General features: G+C 49.6%; 1 protein-coding gene across 1 annotated transcript in view; it reads right to left on the bottom strand.

The window, feature by feature from the left end:
* The window catches only part of ELK3 (ETS transcription factor ELK3), a 43,037-nt gene extending 29,550 nt beyond the window's left edge, over positions 1-13,487 (bottom strand). The window contains exon 1 of the mRNA XM_044280580.1: positions 13,147-13,487. The gene's annotated coding sequence lies outside the window, so the exon portion shown is untranslated. The remainder of the gene's footprint in view (positions 1-13,146) is intronic.
* Between the last annotated feature and the right edge of the window lie 5,472 nt (positions 13,488-18,959).

Raw genomic sequence — 18,959 nt, forward strand, 5'->3', positions numbered from 1 at the left:
CTCGTACTTGTGTTCCTGGACTCTGCTACCTGTTTGATCCCTGCCTGCTTGCCTTGACTCTCCTGTTGCCGATCCGGATTGCCTGACCTATTGCCTCTCTGACTTCGCCTCTGCCTCATTCTTCGGTCCTGCACTGTTGCTCCTGGTAACGACTCATCCTGCTGATGACGCCTGTACCTCTGGTACCTTTCTCAGGTACCTTCTGGACCAGCTGCCTCATGTGCCTATCCTCCTCAAGAGGTAGCGACCTGGTGTTCCCCTTGGAAAAGTCTATCCCCACCATCAGGGGTACTGTGAAGATTGAGGGGTTCATTTAGACAATGCCCTTAGAAGAGGTAGGACACGTGGCACAGTGGGTTCACGCCCGCTGGTTTGTGACAGGAATACAGCACCACATACCTCTTACATCCAGTGGCATCTCCTGTCATTTAGAGCTTCTCTTTCCTTTTCTCCTCCATTTGACCCAGACCGACATGACAAATTCTTTCAGCCGCATCTCGTCTCTACAGAGTTTGTTACAGACACATTAGATTTCTCATAATTGGGGTCATTTGTTAAACTGGTGTAAAATAGAACTGGCTTACGTGCCCATAGCAACCAATCAGTTTCCACCTTTCCAAAGGAGCTGTCATTAATGAAAGGTGGAGTCTGTTGCTGTGGGCTACTAAGCCAGTTCTACTTTACACCAGTTTGATAAATTATCCCAAAGGTCCCTATAGTGTCAACAGCAGTTATAATGTCCCGTGGAGTGCCCCCAATAATAATACCCTATATTTTTCTCCATATAATAATGCCTGTATACTGTCCCCAAAAATAATGTCCCCTAATAGCAACGCCCCCACACTTACCCCCTATATATAATTTTCCCCACACTACCCCATATAGTAATTTCCCCACACTGTCACCCATATAGTATTTCCCCACACGTCCCCATATAGAATTTCCCCCACACTGTCCCCATATAGTAATTTCCCCCACACTGTCCCATAGATATTCCCACACTGTCCCATATAGTAATTTCCCCCACACTGTCCCCATATAGTAATTCCCCACACTGTCCCCATATAGTAATTTCCCCACACTGTCCCATATAGTAATTCTCCCACACTGTCCCCATATAGTAATTTCTCCCACACTGTCCCCATATAGTAATTTCTCCCACACTGTCCCCATATAGTAATTTCTCCCACACTGTCCCCATATAGTAATTTCTCCCACACTGTCCCCATATAGTAATTTCTCCCACACTGTCCCCATATAGTAATTTCCCCCACACTGTCCCCATATAGTAATTTCCCCCACACTGTCCCCATATAGTAATTTCCCCCACACTGTCCCCATATAGTAATTTCCCCCACACTGTCCCCATATAGTAATTTCCCCCACACTGTCCCCATATAGTAATTTCCCCCACACTGTCCCCATATAGTAATTTCCCCCACACTGTCCCCATATAGTAATTTTTCCCACACTGTCCCCATATAGTAATTTCTCCCACACTGTCCCCATATAGTAATTTCTCCCACACTGTCCCCATATAGTAATTTTCCCCACACTGTCCCCATATAGTAATTTCCCCCACACTGTCCCCATATAGTAATTTCCCCCACACTGTCCCCATATAGTAATTTCTCCCACACTGCCCCATATAGTAATTTCCCCACACTGCCCCATATAGTAATTTCCCCCACACTGCCCCATATAGTAATTTCCCCCACACTGCCCCATATAGTAATTTCCCCACACTGCCCCATATAGTAATTTCCCCCACACTGCCCCATATAGTAATTTCCCCCACACTGCCCCATATAGTAATTTCCCCCACACTCCCCATATAGTAATTTCCCCCACACTGCCCCATATAGTAATTTCCCCCACACTGCCCCATATAGTAATTTCACACTGCCCATATAGTAATTTCCCCCACACTGCCCCATATAGTAATTTCCCACACTCCCCATATAGTAATTTCCCCCACACTGCCCCATATAGTAATTTCCCACACTGCCCCATATAGTAATTTCCCCACACTGCCCCATATAGTAATTTCCCACACTGCCCCATATAGTAATTTCCCCACACTGCCCCATATAGTAATTTCCACACTGCCCATATAGTAATTTCCCCACACTCCCCATATAGTAATTTCCCCCCACACTGCCCTCCTAAGAAATAATTGCCCCCCATGAAGTAATCTGCCCCCCCCCCCATGAAATGATTTGCCCTCATGTCCTCCTCTGCCCCCCTAAGTTAGCACACACAGAAAATAAAAAAAATAAAAGCTAATACTTACCTGTGTCCAGAATGGTGAGGCAGGCAGCAGGCGCGCGTTCTCCATGGTCCTGTGTCCCGGCGCAGGCGTGCGATAATGTCATCTATGCGCTCCCAACGCCCCTATGTTAATCCACCACTGATTGTGCCCCAAAGCAAGGTCTATAAAGAAATGGCTGGGTGAGTCTGGTGTGGAAGAACTTGACTTGCCCTCATAGAACCCCAACCTTAACCCATCAAACACCTTTGGGATGAACCAGAACAAAGAATGCAAACCAGGCCCGCTTGTGCAACATAAGTAGCTGACCTCACAAATGTTCTTCTGGATGAATGAGCAATATTACCACACACATCTAAAATCTTAATGAAAAGCCTTCAAGTAGACTGAAAGCTTTCTTAGCTGCAAAAGGGAACCAATTCCATATTAATAGATATGGAATTAAAATGGTATGTCACAAAAAGCTCCTGTAGGAAGTGTTGAGCGAACTTGTGTTTTCAAGTTCAGCGTTCGGATTATCTAAGAATCCCATTATGGATTCCACTACCACAAACCATAATGGAATTCTATGACTGCATGCACCACGGAAGCCTATAAGAGGCATTCCGTCATAATAAGAAATCTATAGAAGAGACAGAAGGATTTGAGCAAGCCCACATAGAAAAAAGATCTGTGCTTATTCTCCAATAACAATCCTGCCGAAGTTGTACCCGGAAGAACTGCTGCTCTGTTAAAAGGGTGGTTACACCAAATATTGTTTTGATTTTGATTTCTCTTTTTTTCATTTAGTTTGCATTTTGTTAACTGATAAAATAATAAGCTATTAACACGTCTACTATTAAAACCATATTTACTTTCCAGCATTTTCCCCCACCCGGGACTAAATAAATAGTATGGTTTGTGCATGTTGGTGGCAGGGAACGTACATACAGTTGCATGCAAATGTTTGTGCACCCCATGTCAAAATTACAGTTACTGTGAACAGATAAGCAAGTTGAAGATGCAATGATCTTCAAAATGCATACAGTTAAAGAGGACCTTTCACCGATTTTTACACTGTGAACTAAAAATACAGACATGTAGAGCGGCACCCGGGGATCTCACTGCACTTACTATTATCCCTGGGCACCGCTCCGTTCTCCTGCTATGCCCTCCGGTATCTCCGGTCACTAAGTTATAGTAGGCGGAGTCTGCCCTTGTTCTTCTGTAGCGCTGGCCAATCGCATTGCAGAGCTCACAGCCTGGGAGAAAATAACCTCCCAGGCTGTGAGCTCTGCGCTGCGATTGGCTAGAGCAGAACAAGGGCAGACTCCGCCTACCATAACTTTGGGACTGAAATCTCCGCCTACTATAACTTAGTGAGCGGAGATACCGGAGGAAATAGCGGGAGAACGGAGCGGTGCCCGGGGATAATAGTAAGTGCAGTGAGATCCCCAGGCGCCGCCATGTCTGTATACTTAGTTCACAGTGTAAAAATCGGTGAAAGGTCCTCTTTAAAGATGACACATTTCCTTAGTATTTTAAGCAAATATATTTTTTTTATTTTCATATTTTACATTTTCAAAATAACACAAGAGGAAAAGGCTTTGGGCACCATGCATGGTTAGTACCTAGTAGCACCCAGTTTGGCAAGTGTCACTGCTTGTAATAACTTTTTTAGACAGGCAAGGGTTTTTCCATTCTTGTTTGAGGGATTATTCTCCATTCTTCCTTGCAAAAGTCTTCCAGTTCTGTGAGATTCCCGGGTTTCTTGCATTCACTGTTCTTTTGAGGCCTATCGTATTTTGAGGTGTGTTTAGGATCCTTATCCAGTTGTAGAGCCATCCACTTTTCACTGCAGCTTTTTTACAGTTGGTGTTATGTTTGCTTCCAGAATTTGCTGGGATTTCCTTAAATCCATTCTTCCCTCTGCCCATGAAATATTCCCTGTGCTATTGGCTGCAACACAACCCCAAAGCATGATTGATCCACTGCCATGCCTAATGATTGAAGAGGTGTTCTTTTCAAGAAATTCTGTGCCCTTTTTTCTCCAAACATACTTTTGCCCATTGTGGCCAAAAAGTTATATTTTAACCTCATCCGTCCGCAGGAGTTTTTTTTTTTATCAAAATGCATCAGGCTTGTTAAGATGTTCCTTTGCAAACTTCTGGCACTGGATTTTGTGGTAAGGACACAGGAGAGTTTTTTTTTTTGTTCGATGGCTCTTTCATGAAGGCCATATATGAGGAGGTGTCACTAAAAAGTAGAACAATTTACCACGACTCTAGAGTCTGCTAAGTTTTCCTGAAGGTCTTTTGCAATCAAGAGGGGGTTCTGATTTGCCTTTCTAGCAATCCTACGAGCAGCTGTTTCTTAGTTTTCCAGACCCTTTCTTGACCTCCACTGCTCTTGCTAACTGCGTTTTCTTAATTACATTTCAAACTGAAGAAATGGCAACCTGGAACTACCTCAAAAGGCACAAGCGGAAGGTTTTAACATGGACCTCACAGGCCCCTGATCTGAACATCATTGAAAATCTGTGGCTAGACCTCAAAAGAGCAGTGCATACAAGACAGCCCAGGAATCTCACAGAACTGGAAGACTTTTGAAAGAAAGAACGGATGAAAATCCCTCATATGAGAATTAAAAGACTTTTCGCTGGCTACAAAAAGCTATTTTAAGCAGTGACACTTGCCAAAGGGGGTGCTACTAGGTACTTTACCATGCAAGGTACCCAAAGATTTGCTTCAAGACCTTTTCCTTTTTTGTTCTTTTCAAAAAATAAAAGATGAAAATAAAGAATTGTTTTGCTTAAAAAAAGGGAGAGTCATCTTTATGCCCTTTGGCAGCTGTCATTTTCAACTTGCTTAACTGTTCACAGTAATTGTGACCAGGGGTGCCCAGACATTTGCATGCCACTCTATATGTATATAGGAAATATAAGCAGGGTATATAGCTGGTATAGTGGGTACTAGGAGTAAATAAATAGGAGTAGAGGACTAGAGGGTGTGCATGCTGGTTGCAGGAGATTATATTTTTGTATGTATGAGATGCCAGTGGCAGAACTAGGGGGTGTGCATGCTGGTGGCAGGGGGTGATATGTATGTATATATGAGATGCCAGTGGCATGCTGGTGGCAGGGGGTAATATATATAGGAGTAGGGGGTGTGCATGCTGGAAGAAGAGGATTATATATATGTATATAGAAGATGCCAGTGGCAGGAGTAGGGGTTGTGCATACTGGTGGCAAGTGGTTATATACATGTATATAGGATATAGGAGATGCCAGTGGCATGCTGGTGGCAGGGGGTTATATATATGTATATAAGAGATACTGGTGGCAGAGGATAATATATATAGAAGTAGGGGATGTGCATGTTGGTGGCAGGGGGTTATATATATGTATATAGGAGTAGGGGTGTGCATGCTGGTGGCAGGGGGTTATATATATGGATATAGGAGTAGGGGGTGTGCACGCTGGTGGCAGGGGGTTATATATATGTATATAGGAGTAGGGGGTGTGCATGCTGGTGGCAGGGGGTTATATATATGGATATAGGAGTAGGGGGTGTGCACGCTGGTGGCAGGGGGTTATATATATGTATATAGGAGTAGGGGGTGTGCATGCTGGTGGCACAGGGGGTTATAGATATAGGAGTAGGGGTGTGCATGCTGGTGGCAGGGGGTTATATATATGGATATAGGAGTAGGGGGTATGCACGCTGGTGGCAGGGGGTTATATATATATGGATATAGGAGTAGGGGGTGTGCATGCTGGTGGCAGGGGGCTATAGATATAGGAGTAGGGGGTGTGCATGCTGGTGGCAGGGGGTTATATATATATATATATATGGATATAGGAGTAGGGGGTGTGCATGCTGGTGGCAGGGGGTGTTATATATGGATATAGGAGTAGGGGGTGTGCATGCTGGTGGCCGGGGGTTATATATATAGTAGTTGGGGGTTTGCACGCTGGTGGCAGGGGGTTATAGATATAGGAGTAGGGGGTGTGCATGCTGGTGGCAGGGGGTTATATATATATATAGGAGTAGGGGTGTGCATGCTGGTGGCAGGGGGTTATAGATATAGGAGTAGGGGGTGTGCATGCTGGTGGCAGGGGGTTTTATATATATATATATATATATATATATATATACATATGGATATAGGAGTAGGGGGTGTGCATGCTGGTGGCAGGGGGTTATATATATGGATATAGGAGTAGGGGGTGTGCATGCTGGTGGCAGGGGGTTATACACTCACCTAAAGAATTATTAGGAACACCATACTAATACGGTGTTGGACCCCCTTTTGCCTTCAGAACTGCTCAGGTAGCCTGTGGCATTTAAACGATGGCCAATTGGCACTAAGGAGCCTAATGTGTGCCCAGAAAACATCCCCCACACCATTACACCACCACCACCAGCCTGCACAGTAGTAACAAGGCATGATGGATACATGTTCTCATTCTGTTTATGCCAAATTCGGACTCTACCATTTGAATGTCTCAACAGAAATCGAGACTCATCAGACCAGGCAACATTTTTCCAGTCTTCAACAGTCCAATTTTGGTGAGCTCGTGCAAATTGTAGCCTCTTTTTCCTATTTGTAGTGGAGATGAGTGGTACCCGGTGGGGTCTTCTGCTGTTGTAGCCCATCCGCCTCAAGGTTGTGCGTGTTGTGGCTTCACAAATGCTTTGCTGCATACCTCGGTTGTAACGAGTGGTTATTTCAGTCAATGTTGCTCTTCTATCAGCTTGAATCAGTTGGCCCATTCTCCTCTGACCTCTAGCATCAACAAGGCATTTTCGCCCACAGGACTGCCGCATACTGGATGTTTTTACCTTTTCACACCATTCTTTGTAAACCCTAGAAATGGTTGTGCGTGAAAATCCCAGTAACTGAGCAGATTGTGAAATACTCAGACCGGCCCGTCTGGCACCAACAACCATGCCACGCTCAAAATTGCTTAAATCACCTTTCTTTCCCATTCTGACATTCAGTTTGGAGTTCAGGAGATTGTCTTGACCAGGACCACAACCCTACATGCATTGAAGCAACTGCCATGTGATTGGTTGACTAGATAATCGCATTAATGAGTAATAGAACAGGTGTTCCTAATAATTCCTTAGGTGAGTGTATATATAGGAGTAGGGGTGTGCATGCTGGTGGCAGGGGGTTATATATATGGATATAGGAGTAGGGGGTGTGCATGCTGGTGGCAGGGGGCTATAGATATAGGAGTAGGGGGTGTGCATGCTGGTGGCAGGGGGTTATATATATGGATATAGGAGTAGGGGTGTGCATGCTGGTGGCAGGGGGTTATATATAAATATATATATATATATAGGAGTAGGGGTGTGCATGCTGGTGGCAGGGGGTTATAGATATAGGAGTAGGGGGTGTGCATGCTGGTGGCAGGGGGTTGTATATAGGAGTAGGGGGGGTGCATGCTGGTGGCAGGGGGTTGTATATAGGAGTAGGGGGTGTGCATACTGGTGGCAGGGGGTTGTATATAGGAGTAGGGGGTGTGCATGCTGGTGGCAGGGGGTATAGATACAGGAGTAGGGGGTGTGCATGCTGGTGGCAGGGGGTTGTATATAGGAGTAGGGGGTGTGCATGCTGGTGGCAGGGGGTTATAGATATAGGAGTAGGGGGTGTGCATGCTGGTGGCAGGGGGTTGTATATAGGAGTAGGGGGTGTGCATGCTGGTGGCAGGGGGTTATAGATATAGGAGTAGGGGGTGTGCATGCTGGTGGCAGGGGGTTATAGATATAGGAGTAGGGGGTGTGCATGCTGGTGGCAGGGGGTTGTATATAGGAGTAGGGGGTGTGCATGCTGGTGGCAGGGGGTTGTATATAGGAGTAGGGGGTGTGCATGCTGGTGGCAGGGGGTATAGATACAGGAGTAGGGGGTGTGCATGCTGGTGGCAGGGGGTTGTATATAGGAGTAGGGGGTGTGCATGCTGGTGGCCGGGGGTTGTATATAGGAGTAGGGGGGTGCATGCTGGTGGCAGGGGGTTATAGATATAGGAGTAGGGGGTGTGCATGCTGGTGGCAGGGGGTTATAGATATAGGAGTAGGGGGTGTGCATGCTGGTGGCAGGGGGTTATAGATATAGGAGTAGGGGGTGTGCATGCTGGTGGCAGGGGGTTGTATATAGGAGTAGGGGGTGTGCATGCTGGTGGCCGGGGGTTGTATATAGGAGTAGGGGGGTGCATGCTGGTGGCAGGGGGTTATAGATATAGGAGTAGGGGGTGTGCATGCTGGTGGCAGGGGGTTGTATATAGGAGTAGGGGGTGTGCATGCTGGTGGCCGGGGGTTGTATATAGGAGTAGGGGGGTGCATGCTGGTGGCAGGGGGTTATAGATATAGGAGTAGGGGTGTGCATGCTGGTGGCAGGGGGTTATAAATATAGGAGTAGGGGGGTGCATGCTGGTGGCAGGGGGTTATAGATATAGGAGTAGGGGGTGTGAATGCTGGTGGCAGGGGGTTATAGATATAGGAGTAGGGGGTGCATGCTGGTGGCAGGGGGTTATAGATATAGGAGTAGGGGGTGCATGCTGGTGGCAGGGGGTTATAGATATAGGAGTAGGGGGTGCATGCTGGTGGCAGGGGGTTGTATATAGGAGTAGGGGGTGTGCATGCTGGTGGCAGGGGGTTATAGATATAGGAGTAGGGGGTGCATGCTGGTGGCAGGGGGTTGTATATAGGAGTAGGGGGTGTGCATGCTGGTGGCAGGGGGTTATAGATATAGGAGTAGGGGGTGCATGCTGGTGGCAGGGGGTTGTATATAGGAGTAGGGGGTGTGCATGCTGGTGGCGGGGGGTTGTATATAGGAGTAGGGGGTGCATGCTGGTGGCAGGGGGTTGTATACAGGAGTAGGGGGTGTGCCTGCTGGTGGCGGGGGGTTGTATATAGGAGTAGGGGGTGCATGCTGGTGGCAGGGGGTTGTATACAGGAGTAGGGGGTGTGCATGCTGGTGGCAGGGGGTTGTATATAGGAGTAGGGGGTGTGCATGCTGGTGGCCGGGGGTTGTATATAGGAGTAGGGGGGTGCATGCTGGTGGCAGGGGGTTATAGATATAGGAGTAGGGGGTGTGCATGCTGGTGGCAGGGGGTTATAGATATAGGAGTAGGGGGTGTGCATGCTGGTGGCAGGGGGTTGTATATAGGAGTAGGGGGTGTGCATGCTGGTGGCCGGGGGTTGTATATAGGAGTAGGGGGGTGCATGCTGGTGGCAGGGGGTTATAGATATAGGAGTAGGGGGTGTGCATGCTGGTGGCAGGGGGTTGTATATAGGAGTAGGGGGTGTGCATGCTGGTGGCCGGGGGTTGTATATAGGAGTAGGGGGGTGCATGCTGGTGGCAGGGGGTTATAGATATAGGAGTAGGGGTGTGCATGCTGGTGGCAGGGGGTTATAAATATAGGAGTAGGGGGGTGCATGCTGGTGGCAGGGGGTTATAGATATAGGAGTAGGGGGTGTGAATGCTGGTGGCAGGGGGTTATAGATATAGGAGTAGGGGGTGCATGCTGGTGGCAGGGGGTTATAGATATAGGAGTAGGGGGTGCATGCTGGTGGCAGGGGGTTATAGATATAGGAGTAGGGGGTGCATGCTGGTGGCAGGGGGTTGTATATAGGAGTAGGGGGTGTGCATGCTGGTGGCAGGGGGTTATAGATATAGGAGTAGGGGGTGCATGCTGGTGGCAGGGGGTTGTATATAGGAGTAGGGGGTGTGCATGCTGGTGGCAGGGGGTTATAGATATAGGAGTAGGGGGTGCATGCTGGTGGCAGGGGGTTATAGATATAGGAGTAGGGGGTGCATGCTGGTGGCAGGGGGTTGTATATAGGAGTAGGGGGTGTGCATGCTGGTGGCGGGGGGTTGTATATAGGAGTAGGGGGTGCATGCTGGTGGCAGGGGGTTGTATACAGGAGTAGGGGGTGTGCCTGCTGGTGGCGGGGGGTTGTATATAGGAGTAGGGGGTGCATGCTGGTGGCAGGGGGTTGTATACAGGAGTAGGGGGTGTGCATGCTGGTGGCAGGGGGTTGTATATAGGAGTAGGGGGTGTGCATGCTGGTGGCAGGGGGTATAGATACAGGAGTAGGGGGTGTGCATGCTGGTGGCAGGGGGTTGTATATAGGAGTAGGGGGTGTGCATGCTGGTGGCCGGGGGTTGTATATAGGAGTAGGGGGGTGCATGCTGGTGGCAGGGGGTTATAGATATAGGAGTAGGGGGTGTGCATGCTGGTGGCAGGGGGTTATAGATATAGGAGTAGGGGGTGTGCATGCTGGTGGCAGGGGGTTATAGATATAGGAGTAGGGGGTGTGCATGCTGGTGGCAGGGGGTTGTATATAGGAGTAGGGGGTGTGCATGCTGGTGGCCGGGGGTTGTATATAGGAGTAGGGGGGTGCATGCTGGTGGCAGGGGGTTATAGATATAGGAGTAGGGGGTGTGCATGCTGGTGGCAGGGGGTTGTATATAGGAGTAGGGGGTGTGCATGCTGGTGGCCGGGGGTTGTATATAGGAGTAGGGGGGTGCATGCTGGTGGCAGGGGGTTATAGATATAGGAGTAGGGGGTGTGCATGCTGGTGGCAGGGGGTTATAAATATAGGAGTAGGGGGGTGCATGCTGGTGGCAGGGGGTTATAGATATAGGAGTAGGGGGTGTGAATGCTGGTGGCAGGGGGTTATAGATATAGGAGTAGGGGGTGCATGCTGGTGGCAGGGGGTTATAGATATAGGAGTAGGGGGTGTGCATGCTGGTGGCAGGGGGTTATAGATATAGGAGTAGGGGGTGCATGCTGGTGGCAGGGGGTTATAGATATAGGAGTAGGGGGTGCATGCTGGTGGCAGGGGGTTATAGATATAGGAGTAGGGGGTGCATGCTGGTGGCAGGGGGTTGTATATAGGAGTAGGGGGTGTGCATGCTGGTGGCAGGGGGTTATAGATATAGGAGTAGGGGGTGCATGCTGGTGGCAGGGGGTTGTATATAGGAGTAGGGGGTGTGCATGCTGGTGGCAGGGGGTTATAGATATAGGAGTAGGGGGTGCATGCTGGTGGCAGGGGGTTGTATATAGGAGTAGGGGGTGTGCATGCTGGTGGCGGGGGGTTGTATATAGGAGTAGGGGGTGCATGCTGGTGGCAGGGGGTTGTATATAGGAGTAGGGGGTGTGCATGCTGGTGGCAGGGTCCTCTATAAGCCACACAAAACCCTCCAGTGTTTGGGAGCGGAAACTCCTAATGAGATTAGTCGGTATAGGCAGACATTACTGAGCCATGACTAAATGCGCTCTCTTCCTGCAGCCAGTGGAAAATTGAAGGGAACTTTTTCCCCGGCAGCATCAGGTCCTGTAACCTTATAAAAGAGAAAACCTCCCCTCCAAAAACAACACGGCAGCTTTCTCCTCTACCTCTGGCTCAAGCGCCTTCTGAAATGGCCGGAGCCTAGAGAAATCCTCGGAAGACTACAAAGGAAGCTGCACATGCATGAACCTGAGGAGAAGGAAACCACAGAGTCTCTTTGTGCGCTCACTGACTCATTCTCAAGATGTTGTCTGCTGCCAGCTCCCAACCGGAAGCGCATGGCAATTAGTCTTGTGTTTCCAGACAGGACGGACTCGCAACTTTCTGGAGGAAAATGCGCTCCAGTGATGCTCGCTCAGTAATGGCTTCTACATGCCAGGGGATCATTAGCTCGGCTCTCCGGGACATTCGTGCCCAGGGTGCCAGCAGAAGTGACCCTACCACACGTCATAGTCATTTATATGACATACTGACGTGACGTGTCCTCTCAGATACACTGTGGCCTTGGTGCCACCGTCCCGCTGGCACTGGTGCTCTGGCTGCTCCTTATCACACAGACATGCCAGTCACCACTCAGTTCAACCCCCTGTCACTAATACTGATGCTGCCTGGTCCTTATTACAATGACACAATTACAGGTGATGCCAAGGCAATATTATAACGGTCTGTCAGAAATAGACAAGTACCTGACTGATGCCCATGACCATTGCCAGTACCCCTGTGAAGTGGGCACACGCGTTAATGCCCACAAGTCAGCACACTGACTGATGCCCTTTCAGTATTATACTCATTGTAACCACTGCCAGTGCTCCTGTGAGGTAATAATATAAAGGGCACAGGCGTTGATGCCCATAAAGCAATGTGGCACACTGACTGATGCCCGCTCAGTATTATACTCATTGTAACCACTGCCAGTGCTCCTGTGAGGTAATAATATAAAGGGCACAAGCGTTGAAGCCCATAAAGCAATGTGGCACACTGACTGATGCCAGCTCAGTATTATACTCATTGTAACCACTGCCAGTGCTCCTGTGAGGTAATAATATAATGGGCACAGGCGTTGATGCCCATAAAGCAATGTGGCACACTGACTGATGCCCTTTCAGTATTATACTCATTATAACCACTGCCAGTGCTGCTGTGAGGTAATAATATGAAGGGCACAGGCGTTGTGCCCATAAAGCATCGTGGCACACTGACTGATGCCCGGTATGCCAGTGCCACTGAGGTAATAATATGAAGAACTTTCCCCGTGCCCCTTGCTGGGCACAAGCGTTAGACGAGGCTCCTTGCCACAAGCAGCATTACTATCGTCCTCCCAGGAGCTGCCCGTCTTCTGTCATGCCAGTCACACCCATATCAAGCTCATTAGGGCAATACACGGCTCTTCAGCTGCCACCCAGTGTAATGTAAAGGGCGCTGAGATGAAGGGGCTGCTGCTCGCTAATTACATGCCATTTATTAACACTAATGAAGGCAAACTTCGTGTATACCACAGCAGCCCCTCCCCCTCCATCCACGAAGAACAGTAGGAATAAGTGCATCCAACGGTACAGGGTGCAACTAGTGCCACATACCATGCCCAGCGGTACCTACCCAGACTGGCGCTGCACCCTGGCAACTCTCTCCTGGGTTGATTGTCTAGGAAGGCTGTGGTACAGTCCCTGGCTTGTCCATGCTGTCAGTCGCCTCACTGTTGTAATGAGATCCTGATTTTTCTCTCTGCTGTGTTAATGTGAGTGTGTGTGTGTGAGCAGGAAGTTGGAGCAGTCAGACAGAGAGCCGGCTCACTTCCTTTCCTGCATTATTCCCCAGGCGGTTTGCAGTCTGTGTAAACAGGCTTTTCCTCCCTCTCCTCTCTCCGGCCACTGATGTTCAGCATGGCTGTAATATAAGACGTACACATAGTAAAACAGCAACAACACAAAAGCTACAAGTGCTCCATCTGGCTGCTGCTCCCCTCTGCCTCAGGGGAGGAGTCCGTCCAGCCCTCTCAGAATGATGCCTGGCCATGGGTACAGGCTGGAGAACCTGTCCAGAAACAGGGGCAGAGGTGGAGAACATGTCCAGTAACAGGGGCAGAGGTGGGACCCTCACCTGGGGCCCTACAGCCCTTCTGTCTACAAACAGGGGCAGAGGTTGTACCTACAGCCCTTCTGTCTACAAACAGGGGCAGAGGTGGAGAACATGTCCAGAAACAGGGGCAGAGGTGGGACCCTCACCTGGGGCCCTACAGCTTTTCTGTCTAGAAACAGGGGCAGAGGTTGTACTTACAGCCCTTCTGTCTACAAACAGGGGCAGAGGTGGAGAACATGTCCAGAAACAGGGGCAGAGGTGGGACCCTCACCTGGGGCCCTACAGCCCTTCTGTCTACAAACAGGGGCAGAGGTGGGACCCTCACCTGGGGCCCTACAGCTCTTCTGTCTGGAAACAGGGGTAGAGTTTGTACTTACAGCCCTTCTGTCTAGAAACAGGGGCAGCAATTGTACCCACAGCTGGAGTCCTACAGCTCTTCTGTCTAGAAACAGGGGCAGAGGTTGTACATATAGCCCTTCTGTCCAGAAACAGGGGCAGAGGTTGTACCCACACCTGGGGCCCTACAGCCCTTCTGTCTAGAAACAGGGGCAGAGGTTGTACCTACAGCCCTTCTGTCTACAAACAGGGGCAGAGGTGGAGAACATGTCCAGAAACAGGGGCAGAGGTGGGACCCTCACCTGGGGCCCTACAGCTTTTCTGTCTAGAAACAGGGGCAGAGGTTGTACTTACAGCCCTTCTGTCTACAAACAGGGGCAGAGGTGGAGAACATGTCCAGAAACAGGGGCAGAGGTGGGACCCTCACCTGGGGCCCTACAGCCCTTCTGTCTACAAACAGGGGCAGAGGTGGGACCCTCACCTGGGGCCCCACAGCTCTTCTGTCTGGAAACAGGGGTAGAGTTTGTACTTACAGCCCTTCTGTCTAGAAACAGGGGCAGCAATTGTACCCACAGCTGGAGTCCTACAGCTCTTCTGTCTAGAAACAGGGGCAGAGGTTGTACATATAGCCCTTCTGTCCAGAAACAGGGGCAGAGGTTGTACCCACACCTGGGGCCCTACAGCCCTTCTGTCTACAAACGGGGCAGAGGTTGTACCTACAGCCCTTCTGTCTAGAAACAGGGGCAGAGGTTGTACTTACAGCCCTTCTGTCTAGAAACAGGGGCAGCGATTGTACCCACAGCTGGAGTCCTACAGCTCTTCTGTCTAGAAACAGGGGCAGAGGTTGTACCCTAACCTGGGGCCCTACAGCCCTTCTGTCTACAAACAGGGGCAGAGGTTGTACCTACAGCCCTTTTGTCTAGAAACAGGGGTAGAGTTTGTACTTACAGCCCCTCTGTCTAGAAACAGGGGCAGAGGTTGTACCTACAGCCCTTCTGTCCAGAAACAGGGGCAGAGGTTGTACCCACACCTGGGGCCCTACAGCCCTTCTGTCTAGAAACAGGGGCAGAGGTTGTACCTACAGCCCTTTTGTCTAGAAACAGGGGTAGAGTTTGTACTTACAGCCCCTCTGTCTAGAAACAGGGGCAGAGATTGTACCTACAGCCCTTCTGTCCAGAAACAGGGGCAGAGGTTGTACCCTAACCTGGGGCCCTACAGCCCTTCTGTCTACAAACAGGGGCAGAGGTTGTACCTACAGCCCTTCTGTCTAGAAACAGGGGCAGCAATTGTACCCACAGCTGGAGTAATACAGCTCTTCTTTCTAGAAACAGGGGCAGAGGTTGTACCCACACCTGGAGCCCTACAGCCCTTCTGTCTAGAAACAGGGGCAGCGATTGTACCCACACATGGGGCCCTACAGCCCTTCTGTCTAGAAACAGGGGCAGCGGTTGTACCCACACCTGTGGCTCCACAGCCCTTCTGTCTAGTAATAGGGGCAGAGTGCAAATCGCACTTATGGAGAGGTTGGTGGTCCAACTACTGCATGAGGTGCCAAGAGCTTCTAGCTACGTCTCTGCTTAAGGCCTCATGCACACGACAGTATTTTTTCACGGTCCGCAAAAATGGGGTCCGTAGGTCCGTGATCCGTGACCGTTTTTTGTCCGTGGGTCTTCCTTGATTTTTGGAGGATCTACGGACATGATGTCCGTAGACGTAGGATCTATGTTTTGGTGTCCGCCTGGCCGTGCGGAGCCAAACGGATCCGTCCTGAATTACAATGCAAGTCAATGGGGACGGATCCGTTTGACGTTGACACAATATGGTGCCATTTCAAACGGATCCGTCCCCATTGACTGGAGTCCCTTTTATACTATCGGATCGGAGTTTTCTCCAATCCGATGGTATATTTTAACTTGAAGCGTCCCCATCACCATGGGAACGCCTCTATGTTAGAATATACTGTCGGATTAGAGTTAGATCGTGAAAACTCATATCCGACAGTATATTCTAACACAGAGTTAGATCGTGAAAACTCATATCCGACAGTATATTCTAACACAGAGGCGTTCCCATGGTGATGGGGACGCTTCTAGTTAGAATATACTACAAACTGTGTACATGACTGCCCCCTGAAGGGGTTAATTGTACTATCATATCCCCCTGTAAGAGATCAGGGCTGCCAGGCAGCAGGGGGCAGACCCCCTTCCCCCTCCCCAGTTTGAATATCATTGGTGGCCAGTGCGGACCCCCCCCCCCCTCCCTCCCTCTATTGTAATAATAGGTTGGTGGCACAGTGTGCGGCCCCCCGCCCCCCCCCTCCCTCCCTCTATTGTAATAATTTGTTGGTGGCACAGTGTGCGCCCCCCATCGCCCCCCCCCCTTCCTCCCTCTATTGCAATAATTTGTTGGTGGCACACCGGCCCCCCCCCCTTCCTCCCTCTATTGTAATAATTTGTTGGTGGCACAGTGTGCGACCCCCATCGGCCCCCCTTCCTCTATAGCATTAACAACATTGGTGGCCAGTGTGCGGCCTCCCATCTCCCCCCCCCCTTCCCGATCATTGGTGGCAGCGGGTTACTTAGCAATAGTACAATAGTAAAAGATTCATACTTACCTGGGAGCTGCGATGTCTGTGTCCGGCCGGGAGCTCCTCCTATTGGTAAGTGACAGTTCATTTAGCAATGCGCCGCACAGACCAGTCACTTACCAGTAGGAGGAGCTCCCAGCCGGACACGAACATCGCAGCAGCCAGCAGGTAAGTATGAATCTTCTACTATTGTACTATTGCTAAGTAACCATGGCAACCAGGACTGCAGTAGCGTCCTGGTTGCCATGGTTACCGATCGGAGCCCCAGCGATTAAACTGGGACTCCGATCGGAACTCCGCTGCCACCAATGATGGGGGGGGGGATGGGAGGCCGCACACTGGCCACCAATGTTGTTAATGCTATAGAGGGAGGGGGGCCGATGGGGGGGCGCACACTGTGCCACCAACAAATTATTACAATAGAGGGAGGAAGGGGGGGGGGCCAGGTGGGCGGAGGGGGGGGGGCGCACACTGTGCCACCAACAAATTATTACAATAGAGGGAGGAAGGGGGGGCGCACACTGTGCCTCCAACAAATTATTACAACAGAGGGAGGAAGGGGGGGGCGGGGGGGCGCACACTGTGCCACCAACAAATTATTACAATAGAGGGAGGGAGGGGGGGGGCCGCACTGGCCACCAATGATATTCAAACTGGGGAGGGGGGGGTCTGCCCCCTGCTGCCTGGCAGCCCTGATCTCTTACAGGGGGATATGATAGTACAATTAACCCGTTGAGGTGCCACACCTGAAGGGGTTAATTGTGCTGATCACGGCCCCCTGTAAGAGATCGGGTGCTGCCAGGCAGCAGGGGGCAGTCATGTACACAGTTTGTAGTGTATTCTAACTAGAAGCGTCCCCATCACCATGGGAACGCTTCTGTGTTAGAATATACTGTCGGATATGAGTTTTCACAAAGTGAAAACTTAGATCTGAAAAAGCTTTTATGCAGACGGATCTTTGGATCCGTCTGTATGAAAGTAACCTACGGCCACGGATCACAGACACAGATGCCAATCTTGTGTGCATCCGTGTTCTTTCACGGACCCATTGCCCATTGACTTGAATGGGTCCGTGAACCGTTGTCCGTCAAAAAAAATAGGACAGGTCATATTTTTTTGACGGACAGGATACACGGATCACGGTCTCGGCTGCAAAACGGTGCATTTTCAGATTTTTCCACGGACCCATTGAAAGTCAATGGGTCCGCGGAAAAAAAACGGAAAACGGCACAACGGCCACGGATGCACACAACGGTCATGTGCATGAGGCCTAAGGGCTCATGCACACGAACATATTTTCCTTCCATTTCCGTTTAATTTTTTTACAGGTCCGTATGCAGATCCATTCATTTTAACGGGGCTTGAAAAAAACGGAAATTACTCTATGTGTATTCCGTGTCCGTATGTCTGCATGTCTGTTCCGCCCCAAAAAATTAGAACATGTCCTATTCTTGTCTGCGACCGTATGTATTTTGCGGTCCGCAAAAAATTGACCCCGTAAAAATATGGATGATGTCCATGTGCATTCCGTATTTTGTGGAACAGAACAGCTGGCCTCTAATAGAACAGTCCTATCCTTGTTCATTATGTGGACAATAATGACATTTTTGCGGAAATACAGAAACGGAATTCACACGGAGTAACTTCTGCTTTTTTTGCGGACCCATTGAAATGAATGGTTTCGCATATGGTCTGCAAAACAAACAGAACAGACATAGAAATAAAATATACGTACAGTGCTGCCCATAATTATTCATACCCCTGTCAAATTTTAACCTAAAGTTACTTTTGTTCAACCAACAAGTAATTTTTTGACGGGAAATGACATAGGTGTCTCCCAAAAGATAATAAGATGATGTACAAGAGGCATTATTGTGGAAAAAAAATACAATTTCTCAGCTTTTATTTACATTTGAGCAAAAAAATACAAGATGTTCCGCACTGTGGAAAATCTCAGAGGACGTGGTCGGAAGCCAAAAGTGACGCCTGTTCTGGCCAGGAGCATAGTTAGGCTACTTTCACACTAGCGTTCGATCGGATCCGTTCTGAACGGATCCGATCATAATAATGCAGACGGAGGCTCCGTTCAGAACGGATCCGTCTGCATTATTTTGGCATATAAAAGCTAAGTGTGAAAATAGCCTCGGACGGATCCGTCCAGACTTTCAATGTAAAGTCAATGGGGGACGGATCCGCTTGAAGATTGAGCCATATTGTGGCATCTTCAAACGGATCCGTCCCCATTGACTTACATTGTAAGTCTGGACGGATCCGCACGCCTCCGCACGGCCAGGCGGACACCCGAACGCTGCAAGCAGCGTTCAGCTGTCCGCCTGTCCGTGCGGAGGCGAGCGGAGCGGAGGCTGAACGCCGCCAGACTGATGCAGTCTGAGCGGATCCGCATCCATTC

This window comes from Bufo gargarizans, chromosome 2 (assembly GCF_014858855.1).
Source record: "Bufo gargarizans isolate SCDJY-AF-19 chromosome 2, ASM1485885v1, whole genome shotgun sequence".
Taxonomy (NCBI): Eukaryota; Metazoa; Chordata; class Amphibia; order Anura; family Bufonidae; genus Bufo; species Bufo gargarizans.